The following is an 18,867-nucleotide window of genomic DNA, read 5'->3' as shown; positions in this document are numbered from 1 at the left end:
AGAGTTTGCCCTGGGGGCATTAGAGATAACAATGCTTGTGCTTTGCCCAATCTTCTCTCTGACATAATAGGCTTTTGTCTCGAGTCACCAGATGCCTCAGCATTAGTTAGCCAAGTGCCAGGGCCCCAGAGCCTAGATAACACAGCTGGAGTTTGGTACTCCTATACAGGGATAAAGAAACAATCTCCAGCCCACAACTCTATTAAGCAAACTTTGACAGCTGCCAGGGCCAGTAAAGAATAATGAAGGAACAGGGATCCAGTGGCACAGCTGCACCTCTTTCCCACACCAATATTCCTCTTCCCTTTTTCCTCAGAAGGCTCACTCTGCTGCCAACTCGAGGTCTTACTGGTCTCCTTAGCCACTATGGCTGTCCATTTTAAAAAACCACACTGGCAATGATGGGCTTTTAGTAAAACTCAAACACTTCAAAATAAATTGAAGGTTCCCTGCTTAGGGTATTTTCATAAAGGTTATGAGCCTTGATTCTACCTAAATTCCTCCTGACTGTCGTCTTGGCAGCAGAATATTAATAGGCTGTCCTAAGAGAGTTATAAAACAATCAGTATCCAATCATTTCCTGTACCTTGAAATGTTAACACTAAGGGAAGGACAGGGAGGAAAAAATAAAACAAGGAAAGGAAAAAAAATCCTCCTCTCAGGGAAATGCCTACACCCCAGAGACCAGGTCCAAGCTCCCTCCCTACTCCATATCCAGCCACACAAAAGCCAAAGCCAAGAACAATCCTCCACTTACAGAGGCTTCCACAAATTTCTCTCCTCAGCCAACTCTGGAGCCAGGATGAGAGACTTTGTTGGCACATGCCAGCTCTTGTTTATGAGCTGGTTACCACCTCAAAGTCTGCTTGGCCCAAGGTCTGCCCTCCCTTTACAGGATCTTTCAAACTTCAAAATGGGATCTTTTCTTGGACTCCTCTTAAGACATGGACGTGGGTTACTTAACCTATTGCTTCCAGCTTGAGTGCTATCCAAGGATTTCTCTGGGGACTACATTCTCAGGGAGTAGTCAACATTATCTAATATGGAAGGACTTTCTACCCACCTGTACAAAGTAAAGAAGAACGGAAAGATTTTATATTAAAAGTAAAAGCGAACACTTTCAGAAATAACTTCAGTGGCCATCAGGTAAAGGTAACAGCTGAAGTGACGAAAATCAGGTGAGCCTCTCCTTCGCTGTCACAGTGTAGCAGAGAAGGTGGGAAGAAAGATAATAAAATAATCTCTTCGGCTGATAATTTAATTCTGTCCCATACTCAGAGCTTATTTCTGAAATCTTGTAATAGAAATTTCCCTAGGTTGAATTCCATATCCTAACAGCTAGGAATTGAAGAGACATTTGGAAGTCAGTTTCTCGGTTACTTTTTGCTGTCTTCCCATTCTATTGTGAACCCTTTTCTCCCTTAATTTCACCTCACCTTTTAGAGATTTGGGGAGAATACCAGAACGTGTGGGGAAAAAAAATATTAGCTAAAAATTTAAGAAAACGAGAATAAAAAAATAAAAAGAAAAATAGAGATTTGGGGATAATAAAAACTGAGACACAGGTTAGGGAGACTGGCTCTCTAACTGCCTTTGGTTTTCTACTTTCTACGGAAACGACATTCACAACAGAAAACTACATATATCATATATGTACAACTCTGCATTTTCATAAACTGAACACATAGTTATGTAAATAGCATCCACAACAATATTTTAGCAAATAGTGCTCAAATAAAAACTTTGCCCTCCAGGGGATATTTGGCAGTGTCTGGGGACATTTTTGGTTGTCTTACCTTGGAGCGAATATGGTAAAGGTATGGATGCTGTGAAACATCCTACAATAAACTGGACCACCCCAACAACAAAGAATTACCCTAGCCCCAAATACCAATAGTGTTGTTGTTGAAAAATCCTGGTTATAGCAACCCAGAAACCTTCCTGTACTGCTTCTCCAGAAAGGACTTTTACCACAAAAATGCAAGACTCCTTATGCTCTGGTAGAAAAGCTGCTGTAACATACTGCCATGAGGAGGTGGTACAGAGCATAAATGATCACAGATGAAACTACTCACCTGCCTGGAAAGACAAGAGAGGCTGCAAGGAGAAAGGAAAATAGAACAAACATTTGTTGCTGACCTGTAACTATTATACTATAACCTCCATATACTGTGCATTTACAGTGTACTTTTAGATCTTTTAAATTAAAACCATATAAAATCTAAGGAAAATGAGATACGGAGAGGTAATTTGCAGAAGATCCTATATATATTAAATGGCAGTCAGTGCTGGGATTCAAACATAGGCCTGATTACAATATCTATGCTTTCACTTTAATACTATTAGAAGTTGAGAGTTTAAATAACTGAAAATTAGGTCAAAAAAGAAAAAAGGAAAACTAAAAAAGTTGAGAGTGATGATGCCAGGCAGGGAAAATATGGCAAGTGGTTAAAATAAAAAGCAAAGATCACTCTTCCATTGTTCATAAGTGGCATGAGAAACGAACTTTTCCTCAAAGTGTGCCTCAATCCAATAAAACCAATTCTAACTACAGAACCAAGCAAGTTCTATAACCTCTTTCAGTGGATTTTAAAATGTTTGTATAGACATATGTTCCCAGCTGTGGGTTTTGTATTCTCTCTAGGACACAAGGAAGCAGTTCCCAATATGCCATCTAAGGTAGCTACCTTCTTGGTGTTCCTCAGTGACCCATACTGAGCCCCTTTCATTCAATACAGACACATTCTTCCTGGGTAAGTGCACTCACTTCTATGGCATCAATTACCATTTATGTGTTCACATTAATAAACTCTTAAATCTTTAGATTTCCAGTTCTCTCTCTCACACATCCAGTCCTCAAGAGACATTTCTACTTGGTTGTTCATTCATTCAACTCCCTCTTCCAAATTAACTACCATTTATCCTTCAGATATTTACTCAAACTTCTTCACGGATATTTTCCCTGACCCGCCCCCGCCCCCCGCCCTGCCCCCGCCAAGAATGGTTCAGTTCCTAATTATAGGCTCTCAGCATCCTATAACTTTCACTTTTATAATTTTAATAGTGTAAAATGATAGATGTGCATATGATTGTTTGATTCCATTCTATCTCCCCTACTAAACCGTATGCCCTAGAAAAAGCAGGACCAAATCTATTTTGCTTACATTATCCCCAGCACAGGCAGTGCAAGCACCTCAAAACATGTCCCAAGTTAAACTCATTATCATTCCCTGCAAACTTGCCCCTTTTCAGTGTTCCCTCCTATGAGTAAGTGGTTCCATGAACAACTTGGTTCATGCCCAAAATCTGGACATGACTCTCGACTTCTTCTTCACTCTCTTCCCAACATGGTATCAATTACCAAGATGCTATCAATTGAACTTCTATTCTCTCAAATCTACCCACTTTGCTCCTTTCCTATTAATACTATTCTGGTCCAGCTGTCTTGCTAACTATGCTAACAGCTTCCTAAATGCCTCCAATCTTGCTCTCCAATCCACTCTGCAGATGACATCAAGAGTAATTCTTCAAAAACTCAAAAATCAATCACTGTAATCCACTAAAAAGTCTAACAATAGTTTTCTGCAGATGTTAGGATGAAATCCAAATCCTTTAACAAGGCTTTTAAGGCCTTCTACTATCTGACCCCATAGCACTCCAGCCTCATCTTACCATTCTATTCCTCCTCTTCCAGTCATAGTGAACTTCTTCCAGTTCTTCTCATGCCTCAAGATTAGTCTTACCACTTAGCCTTTGATTATGCTATTCTCTCACCTGGCACAAGCCTTTTGCCCTCTCTCCCATCACCTGTCTAATTCCTGCTTATCCCTTTGGGTCTCTGTTTAACTATCAGAGAGGTTAGAGATCTCCGTCACCTCTTTTGAGCAGAGATCTTCCTTGATCCTACACTATACTCTGGCCACCACTGTGCACCCACAATACCCTATGTTATCATTACTCATCAAAGTTTGTTATAATAACCAATTTATCTGTCTCCCCCATTAGAATATAAACTCCAGGAACCCAGCACGATGGCTCACGCTTGTAATCCCAGCATTTTGGGAGGCCATGGCGGGTGGATCACTTGAGCCCAGGGGTTCAACATGGTGAGCCTGGGCAACATGGTGAAACCCTGTCTCGACAAAAAATCCAAAATTGGCCAGGTGTGGTGGCACGCACCTGTAGTCCTAGATACTTGGGAGGCTGAGTTGGGAGGATCACTTGAGCCCAGGAGGCAGAGGTTATAGTGGGCCAAGATTGTGCCACTGTACTCCAGCCTGGGTGACAGAGTGTCTAAAAAAAAAAATAATAATATATATGTATAATTTTTATTTATATATCATATATATACACACACTCCACAGAGCAGAGACCACATCCATTTAACTTTTATTTTTTTTAGATGGGATCTTGCTATGTTGTCCCGGCTGGACTTGAACTCCTGGGCTCACAGGAACCTCCCACCTCAGCCTTCCAAGTAGCTGGGACTACAGGTGTGAGCCACCATGCCTGGCTTCAACTCTTTATCCTAAGTGCCAGCACACTGCATAGCACATGGTAGTTATTTAATAATTATTTGTTGGATGAACTGAATGAGTATCCATAAATTTGAACTGCTTGACTAGGATAGCCCTCCAACCTGTAAGTCCAGAAAAACATTAATTTTGTTATAAAGCATCCCATATAGGATCTGTTGAATCACAGGGAATTTTGTTTTGTTTTGTTTGAGACAGAATCCCCCTCTGTCACCTAGGCTGGAATGCAGTGGCATGATCTCGGCTCACTGCAGCCTCCACTTCCCGGGTTCAAGTGATTCTCCTGCCTCAGCCTCTTGAGAAGCTGGGACTACAGGCATGCACCACTACACCCAGCTAATTTTTGTATTTTTTAGTAGAGATGGAGTTTCACCATGTTGACCAGGCTGGTCTTGAACTCCTGACCTCAGGTGATCCACGTGCTTTGGCCTCCTAAAGTGCTGGGTTTACAGGAGTGAGCCAGCGTACCCAGCCCAGAGGTAATTTTAAAATCAGCTAATGCTATATTTTTAAAGCAAGAAGCTTAAAACTCGCAATTAAATAAGGAAGAGCCAGACAAACATTATCAAGTAAAAGGTTTCCAGAGTAGGGGTTAAGGAGAGAAGAAATTGATATAGTATAAGGGACTGCTGGAACCTGGTGAAAATTTTTAAAATCAGAATCATCCTGAGAGTTGATAAGCTAAGATTGGATTTATTGTTCGGTAGCCTGATTAATTCTGGAAATGGTTCTGAAAGATACAGAAACACATAAGAAGGATAAATGCAATTATAAGGAACCATCCCTAAGATAAGATCAATACAAGATTAAAATTATATATATTCTTAATAAATGCCCAGTATATAGTGGCACCACAATAAAATCTAAGTTTTCTTTAAAAGTATTATTTGGGTGGGCATGGTGGCTCACACCTGTAATCCAACACTTTGGAGGATTGAGGCAGGAGGATCATTTGAGCTTAAGAGTTTGAGACCAGCCTGGGCGACATGGTGAAACCCCATCTCTACCAAAAATACAAAAATTAGCCGGGTGTGGGTGGTGGCGCATGCCTGTCATTCCAACTACTTGGGAGGCTGTGGCAGGAGAATCTCTTGAACTCAGGAGGCGGAGAGCTTACAGTGAGACGAGATCACGCCACTGCACTCCAGCCTGGGCAACAGAGCAAGACTCTGTCTCAAAACAAAGCAAAAACAAACAAAAAAAACCCCACCTCTATGAGGTTTCTGCTTAACTCAGCAAGACTGAATAAACAAAAAACAAATACAAATAAATTTTAAAAATTAAAAAATATACTCCAGGGGGGCAGGGGAATGGAATAGATTAAAGTAGGATTGGCCTGGCCCTTTTCTGCTTCAGGTTATTAGATATAAAACAGGAAGGAGGGTGAAATATGACTAAGGAATAAGAAAAATAAGAGATCTGAAAATTTTAGTCAAATATGAAAAAGTCATTGGGGTTTTATTTTCCAACTATCTTCCCTGACTTTTCTCTGGCCTGAATGCCACTTCAGGTTGATAATTTACTGCCAACTACAGACAGCCCTACCTAACTTGGTTTCTAAACAAGTCGATCTTTTCTTCTGTGACATGAGGACATTTACCTGCTTAGTTCTTTTTTTTTTTTTTTGAGACGGAGTTTCGCCCTTGCTGCCCAAGCTGGAGTGCAATGGCGCAATCTCAGCTCACTGCAACCGCCGCCTCCCAGGTTCGAGCAATTCTCCTGCCTCGGCCTCCCGAGTAGCTGGGATTACAGGCGTGTGCCACTACGACCGGCTAATTTTTTGTATTTTTAGTAGAAATGGGGTTTCACCATGTTAGCTAGGCTGGTCTCGAACTCCTGACCTCAGGTTATTTGCCTGCCTCGGCCTCCCAAAGTGCTGGGATTACAGATATGAGCCACCGCGCCCAGCCTTACCTGCTTAGTTCTAAGGAGGTGATTAGATGGTTCAGAGGGGACATTATTTTAAGCCTTTAAGTCTCCTCTATCCTACCCCTCCCCCCTTTAAAAAGAAGATCCATTTCACAAAGGCTGTGGGGCAAATACCAAGAGTTTCCCAAATCAATAAGCTTAAATTTCCATTTCTGGGAGCTTTGCCCTGGCCAAACTGCTTCCCAGGGAGAGGCATATTGTGCTTTTCTTTTTCCCGAGTGATACTATATTGGCGTACACCCAGAGTCATTTTTACTCAGCTTTTCAACATGAAAACTTGTTTGGCCAGTCCTCCAGGGCAATTGCAATGCCTTGTCCAAGAGATGCCACCAGTCCCTGCCTAAAAGCACCAAGCCTTCGAATAATGTATACTATTCACAGCAGTGTCATCTCTAGGCAGTAACAGCAATTTTGAACTACGGGTAAAACACCTCACTGTCAAAGGTAGTACAGTAGTTTTCAAGATACAGACAATGCTGTACCCAGACTATAATGAATGTCCCAGGTAGAACATATGAAAACGACTGCTTTTTCCTGGTTATTTTTATTTGAGAAGGAAGGAAGAGCCCTTCCTAAATCTGCATAACTAAATATAATCCCATTTGCTTAAGACAAGACCAACAACAAATGTAAAATGTTATTTCAGAAATAACAACAACAACAAAAAATTAAAGCAGGATTAAAAAATTTTTTAAAAAAGCGTGGGCGCAGTGGCTCACACCTCTAATCCCAGCACTTTGGGAGGCTGAGGCAGAAGGATCACTTGAGACCAGGAGTTTGGGGCCAGCCTCAAGTGTGGGTGAAACCCATCTCTACAAAAAATACAAAAACTAGCCAGGTGTGGTGGTGCACACTTGTAATTCCAGCTACTGGGGTGGCTAAGGCAGGAGAATTGCTTGAATCGGGGAGGCAGAGGTTGCAGTGAATCCAGATCGCGCCACTGCACTCTAGCCTGGGATGACAGAGTGAGACTCCGTCTCAAAAAAAAAAAAAAAAAAAAAAGCATAGTTTAGATAGAATCTAAAGGTGAAAGTGAGAAGAGGCTAGAAGGTGAAAGGTATACCTCAAAGGACCTACCAAAGGCACTGGGCCTAAGAAAGCGAAACTAGGCTCAGAAATATTTATGTTGGTAAGAGGAGAACAGCTCTGCTACATGATAGTTCTTGTTCAATTCAACGATAAGATCTGAGGTTACCATACAGAAATAAAGGGAAGGAATTTGTGGACACTGTGAAGAACATGAAGGTTGGAACTGAAATGTAAATATTACAATAATCATTACTTTAAGCTATATTCATTCCATGGACCCAAAGTTTCCACTACATAGAGAATCTGGATCCTAAGATTTGCTCTATTGTCATAAAATACCTTTGTATACTAAATGGATAATATTTAACATTATAAAATCAACTGTATGTAACTGGCAAAAAAAGAAAGAAAGGAACAAAAACCAATTTGAATGGTTTGGGCCTCACAGCTGTTCTGCTTATTGAGTATATGCTCTGGAGGAAGCCAGAGATAGATTTGAACTGGTGGTTGTTTTTTTTTTTGAGGGTCTTGCTCTGCTGCCCAGGCTGGAGTGCAGTGGCATGATCATGGTTCACTGCAGCCTCGACCTCCCAGGCTCAAGTGATTATTCCGCCTCAGCCTCCCAAGTAGCTGGGACCACAGGCATGTATCACCACACCCAGCTAATTTTTTAGTTTTTTGTACAGACAGGCCCTCCCTATGTTGCTCAAGCTGGTCTTGAACTTCTAAGCTCAAGCAGTCCTCCCACCTTGGCCTCCTGAAGTGCTGGGATTACAGGTGTAAGCCACCTTGCCCAGCCAACTGGCTGTTCCTTAATCTGGTTTCCACTCCCATGTGCCTCTCATAATATAAGCATTTTACTAGGCTTAGGGTGATTCTAGTATTTACAAATACATATTTTTCATTAATATAGTCTAGCTCTCACGCAAGTCAGCTCTTATGTGGGGACCTCGGCTGAAGAAATAATGGCTTGTCTCAATGCTAAAGAAAAAACTGATTGTGTTGAATTCATGGAGCCAGTATGTCAATCTTCAAGAAATCATCCTAAGAAATTCTGTAGGTAACTTCTGACTGAGTGCCTCACACCTTGACTTTAGAACCTAATCCTTTTAAGAGATGGGAAAGGACAGGAGAGATACTAGAAGCAAACAAAAATGAAAGAATTTCTCAGTCTCCTTCTGAAATTGTAATAAGCAATCAGCTTGTTTGATTTCAAATCCCTACATTCTCAATCCAAGCACATATGTACAAGCAAAATGAAAAATGCCTTATGGCATATTTTATCTAAAACAGACACTCTACCAGATGTTTAGGAATCTGCATAGTGATGAAATTAAGATCTAGTCTAATATGGTGTATATAAATGTGTAGTCACTTTGTATGATGAGTTTTTCCCCACATTTGCCAATTTTTTCTCCTCCTACTCACAGTGGTATATGAATTTGAGATACTCCAAAACCTAAAAAAAGATCCATCTAAAGTACAGATTAATATAACTTCTGAGAAGACAGATAGGTAATGCATGTACCAGTACTAAAAACCACACTTAAATTTTTAAATTTTTATATTATTATTTAAATTTTATTATGAGAATTTAAGGTTACGTAATTATTATTTTGGCTAAAATTTGACATACCACAATGTTTTCTAGTATGAGTTTGCTTATTACCTGGATGAGGAAATAATCTGCACACCAAACCCATGTGACACACAATTTACCCATCTAACAAACCTGCAACATGTATCCCTAAACCTAAAAGTTTTTTTTAAAAAAGTATGAGTTTGCTGCACAATTAGGTATGTGTTCATCTTTGATAACAATTAGCATTCTAATTACTCTTCTTCAGGCATAAGACTTAAAATCTCAGCAAGGAAATACTTTATACCCCAAAACATTAATGCTCTTTTTGATTTCAAAGAAATTGTATTTATTTAAAAAAAATCAACAACAAAGAACTATGATATAAGGGGCTTGTTCTATTTCTGTGACGCGATATTTCCTCTTCCTAAAACAGCATGTTTACTTTGAATGCATCCAGAAGCAGACTCAGGAATAAGGTCTTTTTTGTATTGCTACATTATTTTATTTTCGAATGTCATGAATTTCCAGAAAATTAGGAACACCTATTATCCAATATAAGCACAGAAATACATTCACAAACCAATGAGAAAAGAGACTGGTTTTGGATTAGCCATAAATTTTGATTATCCAAATCTGTCTTCTGCCCCTTTCTAATCTACATAGAAAAAAAAGCTCAAATAGCCTATATGTGGCAAATATATCTACTCATAAGAATTTTGCTTAAATTTGCCTTAAAAATTCTGGAACAATAATTTAAAACTGAATTAGTAACACAAATATGGATGCTCTACCTTAAAGGCTGTCAGAAATTCAATAATTAATTCTCCTAATTAAGGTGATAATGAGAAATCAGGTTCATTATAGTTGAATTCCGAAATGCCTGACCCCAACATAAGCATCATGTACACTGAGCAATGAAAAAGGAGAGTCCTTTTCACATGATAGTGATTTTTAACCAAGAAGAACATTACAAGCACCTGTTGAACTTAAAAAAAAAAAGTAGGCAGGGTGCGGTGGCTCATGCCTGTAATCCCAGCACTTTGGGAGGCTGAGGCGGTTGGATCACCATGTCAGCAGATCAAGACCATCCTGGCCAACATGGTGAAATCCCGTCTCTACTAAAAATACAAAAATTAGCTGGGCGTGGTGGAGTGTGCCTGTAATCCCAGCTACTCGGGAGGCTGAGGCAGGAGAATCACTTGAACCCAGGAGGCAGAGGTTGCAGTGAGCCTAGATCGCGCCACTGCACTCCAGCCTGGGCGACAGAGCGAGACTCGGTCTCAAAAAAAAAAAAAAGAAAATTACATGCTTGGAGTCTCCAGCCACAAAGATTTTATCCAGTAGGACACTTATACTTTGTAAAACCTCCAGAAGTGACTCTGATACGTACCCTAAGCTGTCTCACGACCAAGAAACTCTGCAACCTGAATGTTAATTTCTATAACATTCAGATGTTATAGGATACATTCAGTCATTCAGTATGCTGATTTGGTTGGTCTAAGTATGATGACTATGTATACCTCCTTTTTTTTTTTTTTTTTTTTTTTGAGACAAAGTTTCACTCTTGTTGCCCAGGCTGGAGTGCAGTGGCGTGTTCTCAGCTCACTGCAACCTCCTCCTTCCAGGTTCAAGCAATTCTCCTGCCTCAACCTCCCAAGTAGCTGGGATTACAGGCACACTCCACCACGCCACCATGCCTGGCTAAGTTTTTGTATTTTTAGTAGTGATGGAGTTTCACCATGTTGGCCAGGCTGGTTTCAAACTCCTGACCTCAGATGATCCACCTGCCTCGGCCTTCCAAAGTGCTGGGATTACAGGTGTGAGCCACCGAGCCCGGCCTCTATACCTCCTTTCTACAACACTCTGTTATCTTTCACTAAGGTTTGATTCAGTGCAGAACTAAGTACCTGACTTCTGAAGAAACAAAAAAGAAAAAGAAAGCAACACATAAGCCAGGAAATATCAACTCTGAGCTGGGTGAGTTAGGTACCAGTTTATAAAAACTTTTTACAATGAAGGAACCAAAAAAAAAAAAAATCAATGCTATGTGGAAACTTGTAAAATAAAACAATAAAAGATAAATATAAAAATAAAAAAGAACTCATTACCAAATGAAAACAGAGCCCAGGAAAGGATTTAATGCCCAGGTCTGGCTCATCAAAACATAGTCTAGTATTTGCCACTAGGGCTGTAACCCAGCAGTCTTAAATTTAAAAAGCAATTAGAGTATTTCACAGGTGCACAGTCAAATTGTCACATCCCAATGGACAACAAACATTTCAGGGTAAAACCTGACCACCTCAAAACATCTAAAAACTGTCTTTTTTATTTCCTCACAAAAAAGTAGTAGCCTCCTTTTAAGCACAAGACATACATTCAAAAACCCCCAGTAGATGTCTGAAATGGCAGATATTATCGAACCCTACATATACTAGGTTTTTTCCTCTACGTACGTACCTATGATAAAGTTTAATTTATAAATTAGACACAGTAAGAGCAGGTGTGAGCAGTAAGACAGGTTGTGAGCATGGTGACTCACACCTGTAATCCCAGCACTTTGGGAGGCTGAGGCAGGGGGAATCACTTGAGCCCAGGAGTTTCAGACCAGCCTGGACAACCAGCAAGATCCCAACTGTATAAAAAAAATTTAAAAATTAGCCCGATGTGGTGATATATGCCTGCAGTCCCTGCTACTCGGGAGGCTGAGGCAGGAAGACCACTTGAGGCCAGGAGTTTGAGGCTGCACTGAGCTGTGATCATACTACTGCTCTACAGCCTAGGCAACAGAGGGAGACCCTGTCTGTTAAAAAAAAAAAAAAAAAAAAAAATTATAACAATGTATTGTGATGAAAGTTATGTGAATATGGTGTCTTTTTCTTTCTCTCTATCAAAATATTGTACTATACTCACCCTCTTTGTGATGATGTGAGATGATAAAATGCCTATGTGATGAGATGAAATGGGGTGAATAATGTAGTGTTTAAAACTTAGTGATTTATTTATCTCTGGAATTTTCCATTTAATATTTTCACATCTTGGTTGTCTGAGGGTAACTGAAATCACAGAGAGCAAAAACAAGGATAAGGTTGGGGGGACTACAGTACTTCAATCCTCATTCTTCTCTTGACTGTCCTGGCTACCTCTGCTAATCCCTTCAAAAGACTAAAGTCTGTACCTTACAAGGATTAGCAGAGAGGGGAAAGAAACTTCCTGTATGAAAACAATCATGTCATCTTCATTTCAATTCTTAGGAAAATAATTCAGAAGAAGCTGGTTATATACCAAAGAAACTGACCTTAATGGAGAATAAACAAAAGCCCTGGTTCTCAACCTGAGATCAGCCCTCTGCCAAAAGAAGTCCAACAAACACTTCCAGACTGACCAATCAAACAACAAAACCCCAAACTTCAATGCCTCCAAATGCTCTGAATCAATCTCTCCCTGAAGCCTTCTTGGAAATCAGTAGGAGCTGGAATATTAGCTATCATAAATTCACTGTTTTCCAAAGCCTTCAGGGGATTAATTCTTCAAAGTCTCTAAGGATATCCTTTCTCCTTAATTTCACAATGACCTTGCACCTCAAAGCTAAGAACAGTAACATCAGCAACAGCTAACATTTATTGGTTACTTACTATAATGCTAGGTACTGTGCTGAATGCTTAACATCTTTTCATCTCATTTAATCCTTACAATAACCCCATGAGGTCAGTACTATTATTTACTTCCTCCATTCAGATGAGAAAAGTGGGTCGTTTTTGAATATCTTTTCTGCTCTTCTGCTCTGAAAGTCCTAAGCCCTTAGATATTCATTCCAATTTTAGGTTCCTGTCAGTTTGTCCACAAAGAGTTAAAGATATATAAGGATATTTTTAAAAGAAAAAAATCATACCTACTGCCCAGCGTTACATTTTAAAGTTTTTGGTAATTTCAATTTCACTATTAAGAGGGAAGGGTGCTCTACAATAGTAGATATCAAACTTTAGTGTGTATCACAATCAACAGGACAGCTAATGTTAAAACGCAAATTGTTGGGTCTCAGCTGGGCACAGTGGCTTACACCTGTAATCCCAACACTTTGGGAGGCCAAGGCAGGAGGATCGCTTGAAGTTAGGAGTTCAAGACTAGCCTGAACAACACAGTTAAGACCCCGTCTCTAAAAAAATTTAAAAATTAGTTGGGCGTGATGGCACACACCTGTAGTCCCAGCTACTGGGGAGGTAGGAAGTGAGGTAGGAGAATCACTTGAGCATGGGAGGTTGAGGCTGCAGTGAGCCTTGATTGTGCCACTGTATTCCAGCCTGGGCAACAAAGTGAGACCCTGTCTCAAAAAAAAAAAAAAAAAAAAAAAAAAAATTTGCTGGGTCTCAAGCCTAGAGTTTCTAACTTTAGGGCCTGGGAGGAGGTCTGAGATCCAAATTTTTATCAAATTCTCAGATGCTGCTGATACAGGGCCCACTAATTTATATGAAGGGAAAAGGAAGTAATCCCCTCTCACCTTAGCTATCACCTTATGTGAAGACACTTCTCTACAGAGTACTTTCAACAAGACAGACACTTAGGGTTTAAAACACCTCCAGGGTCTGACAGCTTAAAGATTTATTTTTTTTCTCCCCACTTCACAAAGGCTTCAATGGCACCACTAACATGAAGGCACATGAAATCCAGAAAAAGGAAAATTAAGGACAGAATATTTGTAAACTTTGCTAAGAACTTCTTACTGCTCACATTTTACTTCAGCCTGAAGTCCTTCCTTTGGGCCTCCTTGAGCAACAGATGCCAAAAGAAAAGTAGACTGCTTTGTAATACCAACCCCAAAACAAGGATGGGCTCTTAAAATATAATAGAACTTTGCCCTGTGAACAGAAAATCTCAAAATGCTCCAAATTCCTCCTTAGTTCACCTTAGCTATCACAAAGGTCTCTCTTTTATCACACTATCCTTCATCTCAAAAGAGCTATTGCTCTTACCCAGGACTGACCCAAAGTCTACACTTTCTTAGGCAGCTTAAATATTGACTATGTCAATGTCATCTAGGATGAATGACTTTAGGGAATAGGATTTGTTAAAAATGTCTCCTCGGTCAGCCAGGAAAGGTTCTTCTGTGGGTGCTCTGAACCATGACTAAACTGTACCGAGAGAAATATATTTTAAAATATTAATATGGTCTGGCACCTTCCTGATGCTAATGGTTCCAGGCACACCCCAATGGCACAACTGGGAAATTAAGTGAAGAGAAAAGCCATCTTCCCTCTGCTCTCTACTTTCAAATGGTCCTCCTCCACAGCTTTGCCACGCACAGACTCATTCTATACATATACACAGAGATAGAACATGCTCATACACACAAATAACTCTCCACAGGAACTGAAAATCAAAGCCTAACCCCATGGTTTTTAAGTGAGCAAGTCCAATTTCCTTCTTTGTAGCTCTTGACACATGCTGGCTGGGAGCCGTCTGGATTTTTTCTGCCTTGTTCCTGCACCAGAAGGCTCTGCACTGCAGGTCAGGGGATGATAAGGAAATGAACAGTGTAATTTCCAAGGCCTCTGAACACAGCCCTGTCAGCAGCTCTGGAGGCGGGTTACTCAAGCATGGCTTGAAGAGTGAAAACCACAGAGAGAGGGCTCAGACAGCCAGCAGTGGCAGGATCTCAGCTGTGTATGTTACTGCCACCTCCAGCCTGAAAGCCCAAGCCCTGCTGCCTCCCTGGATGAGCTCTGCTGGTAAAAGCTCTTATACCCAAATGGCAAAAATACAAGTTCACACTGGGGGAGGAAGATTAAGGGCTAAGACTTAGATTTTTTCCATGCAGTCTTGTGTAGAAACAAAAACACTTAGCACTACTCCAGTGTCCGTGAGATTGCATATTCCGGCAAAACCACAGTAACAACTATCCAACATACCCAACCCCATGCCAGGGATATGGCCAGAAAAGAAGCTCGATTCATATGAAGTCTGAAATTCAACAGGCCACTTCAATATGCCCTAAGCTAATTTTTGGTCGTCCCCCCACCTCCAACTATAATTATCAGGGGCTTTAGAACACATCACCACCATGAAAATTTCCCAGCCTAGATTTGGAACTTCTTCAGACCATAGTGCTAAAAGTCTTAGCTAACATGTATATCTATTCATACTGGGATTCCTGTAAAGTGGAATGTTGTTGTATTTCAGTACATTATTGCCTAGGACAGACTAAGACCAATTTCCACTCAAACTGTATTTTTCTTTTTTCTAATATTTATTGAATGCTTCCTACGTGCCAGGCACTAAGTGTTTTATATGAATTAGCTAACTTAATCTAAAGACAAACTTTTTTTTTTTTCTTGAGACAGAGTTTTGCTCTTGTTGCCCAGGCTGGAGTACAACAGCACAATCTCAGCTCACTGCAACCTCTGCCTCCCGGGTTCAAGTGATTCTCCTGCCTCAGCCTCCTGAGTAGCTGGGACTACAGGCATGCACCACCACGCCCGGCTAATTTTGTATTTTTAGTAGAGACAGGGTTTCTCCATGTTGGTCAGGCTGGTCTTGAACTCCCGACCTCAGGTGATCCGCCCGCCTTGGCCTCCCAAAGTGCTGGGATTATAGGCGTGAGCCACCGCGCCCGGCCTAAAGACAAACTTAAAGTCTGGGTGTGGCGGCTCATGCCTGTAATCCCAGCACTTTGGAAGGCCAAGGCGGGTGGATCACTTGAGCCCAGGAGCTCGACACCAGCCTGGCCAACACAACGAAACCCTGTCTCTACTAAAAATACAAAAATTAGCCAGGCATGGTGGTGCATGCCTGTAATCCCAGCTACTCTGGAGGTTAAGGCAGAGGTTGCAATGAGCAGAGACTGCACCACTGCACTCCAGCCTGGGCAGCAGAGTGAGACTCCCTCTCATAAATAAATAAATAAATAAATAAATACAAACTTATGTAGGTGCTATTTCTCTCATTTTGCAGATAAGAAAACTGAGGAAGAACAATTAAGAAACTTGGTCAAGATCACTCAGTAAATAAGTGCAAAGGTAGGAAACAAAACCAGGTAGTCTGGCTCCAGAGTTCACACTTTTTAAAAAATTTATTATTTTTTTTTTTTTGAGACGGAGTCTCACTCTGTTGCCCAGGCTGGAGTGCACTAGTGCGATCACAGCTCACTACTGCAGCCTCAACCTCCCAGGCTCAAGCCAGGAGGCCTGGCTAGAGTTTACGCTTTTAGCCACTAAATTATACATAAGAGTTGATGTGAAATTCAAGTTTAGAAGGCTGGTGTTTTAAATGAGAAGTGTCCCCGAATACTTAACCTTGAAAGGAAAATTCACAAAGGTTCTCAAACTTTGATGTATATAGCCATTATCTGGAGAGACTTCTGGAAGTACAGATTTCTGGGCCCTTACCCCAAAAACTTATTCGGCATATCTAGGGTAGGGTCCAAGAATATGCATTTTTGATACTCTGGTGATGTACATGGTTTTATGGGACACACTTTTAGGAACTCTGCTGTAGATGGTAAACTGTGAGCTCCTCAAAAAGCAGAGACCATCTCTGTTTTATTTACCAGTGTAAACCCAATACCAAGTAGAAAACCTAGTATCTAAAATGCATTCAATTAATGTACTGACTGAATGAAAAGTGATAACAATTAGCCAACAGTATATCTTCTCTACAAAATACTTAGTAATATCCACAATACATTTGAAGGTCTGCCTATTAGTGATGTGTCCAAGGAAGAAGCACTAGAACAGGGTTTTTTTCTTACCTGCAATTGCCAAGTAAAGAAAGAACTATTCCTCAATTATTACAATGAAAATTTGGCTGGATGAAATATTCCAGAACACACACACATATATCATAAGTAGTCAAGCTCAAAGTAGCAGTTTTAAAGTAACTTTCCTTCTTTATAAATAACAGGATAGGTTCAGTGCCAGCTGTAATGGTTATTCTTTGCAAACATCATTCATTACCTTACCTAAAATCCTAAACTCAAAGATCCTTTGTTTATTGAGTGTCTACAATGTTAAAGTCACTGTGAAAAACAAGTGAAAGCAGTTTTGGGGTGAAAGCAATTTTGGAGTATGTAAGCATTTTCATCTAATGTTTCAAGGTAGTCTTTACATTGAAAAAATGGCTGGGTGTGGTGGCACACACTTGTAGTCCCAGCTACTTGCGAGGCCAAGGCAGAAGTGCATAAGTGAGGCCAAGGCAGAAGTGCATAAGCCCAGGAGTTCAAGATCAGCGTTGGCAACATAGCGAGACCCTGCCTTAAAAATAAGCAAATAGGCTGGGTGTGGTGGCTCGTGCCTGTAATCTCAGCACTTTGGGAGGCCGAAGCAGGTGGATCACTTGAAGTCAGGAATTTGAGACCAGCCTGGCCAACATGGTGAACCCCTATCCCTACTAAAATTTAAAAAAAAAAAAAAAAAACTAGCCGGGCATGGTGGTGTGCACTTGTAATCCCACTTGTAATCGGGGAGCTAAGGCAGGAGAATCGCTTGTATCAGAGGTAGAGGCTGCAATGAGCCGAGATCGTGCCACTGCACTCCAGCCTGGGTGACAGAGTGAGTCTCCATCTCAAAAATAATAATACTAAGAAAATAACAAATAAAGTGGGAAAATTGAGAATCCTTCCTGACAGTTAAAGATTTGTTAAGAATCCCAGAGTAACAACATGCCATAAGAATTTGGTGTCTACAAATCTGGCTTTGCCAGTGACTACCTGTGAGATGCTGGGCAAGTCACAGGACTTCACTGGTCTTAGTTTCTTCTATAAAATGAGGAAATTGGACAAGATAATCTTTCTCTGGGACTGCCTTGAATTACAACACCTAGAAGGAAAACAGAGTTTCTGAATGAAAAAATAAATTAAGCTTGTAGTTACAGAATGCAACTCTGTCCCACATAAATATCAACTTCTTTTTAATGTTTTCCATGAAGGAAAATCTTGAGGGCATTTGGTTTCAGGAAGCAAAGCTGACTGCTCTGCCATCAATAGCTGAGAAATAACAGCTAGTGGAAGAAGGCATTAAGAAAGCCTTGGATCAGAAGGAATAAAAGAGACCTGACCTTGGTTAGGCAATGAGGGACTGCAATACAAGAGAACTGAGCTAGAAGGCACAAATTAGGGCAGGAATACAAAACTAACGGCAAAGGAAGATGCTCTTAAGAACACAGGATATGATAGCATGCATGATCAGAAGTTGAAAGAGCAAAGAGCACACTTTATGGTTTTCTCTGTATCCTAAACTAATGGGGGAAGTGGTAAATATATGCAGCATTCTGAAAGCAGCAGAAGCTGACATTCAAACACGGGAAAAGCAAAGTGCAGTGTTCCTACCTTGCAAGATCAAAAGCAGCAGCTAAAGACATATGAGGGGGAGCTTCTGGTTAGAAATTTCTAGATCCTTTCTTTAACTACTAGAGCCTACTTGGCTATTTTATATGATTTGGGGGAAAAGAAGGAGTCTCACCTTAAACTCCTGGTCATAAGCCCTGACAAAGACAGCACAGATAGATCGTTGCCATCTGTGGTTTGTAAATTCCTTTTTTCTTGCCTGTCAGAGTGGCGACATAAGCACTAAGCTCAGGACACTCAGACAGGCGCCTGCCCTCCTCCCTACCTCCCCTTCCATCCCTAACTTAACAATCCATCAATCAAACTAAAGGCAAGGGAACAGGCAAGAGCCGGAAGGCTCTGTCTTGTTTATTCCTCAACATTCCCTCCCCCATCTCTTCAGCTGGCAGGAAGTATGAGGCAGAAGTGTTCAATAACAATTCAGAGCAGCAGCAGTTGCTAAGAGCCATCTCTGGTCT

General features: G+C 40.7%; 1 protein-coding gene and 1 long non-coding RNA gene across 8 annotated transcripts in view; one reads left to right on the top strand and one right to left on the bottom strand.

Annotated features, from left to right (window-relative positions):
- Positions 1–18,867, top strand: part of LOC109023405 (uncharacterized) — a 189,840-nt gene that overhangs the window by 111,545 nt on the left and 59,428 nt on the right. For all 6 annotated transcript variants that reach the window (XR_008671638.1, XR_008671634.1, XR_008671639.1 and 3 more), the window contains one exon: positions 16,021–16,085. This is a non-coding gene — a long non-coding RNA (uncharacterized lncRNA). The remainder of the gene's footprint in view (positions 1–16,020; positions 16,086–18,867) is intronic.
- ZNF609 (zinc finger protein 609) overlaps positions 1–18,867 on the bottom strand; it is a 225,462-nt gene that overhangs the window by 163,584 nt on the left and 43,011 nt on the right. The window lies entirely within an intron of this gene.

This window comes from Gorilla gorilla, chromosome 16 (genome assembly GCF_029281585.2).
Source record: "Gorilla gorilla gorilla isolate KB3781 chromosome 16, NHGRI_mGorGor1-v2.1_pri, whole genome shotgun sequence".
Classification (NCBI taxonomy): Eukaryota; Metazoa; Chordata; class Mammalia; order Primates; family Hominidae; genus Gorilla; species Gorilla gorilla.
Note: the sequence above shows the minus strand (reverse complement) of the source record. Positions and strands in the feature narration are given on the sequence as shown.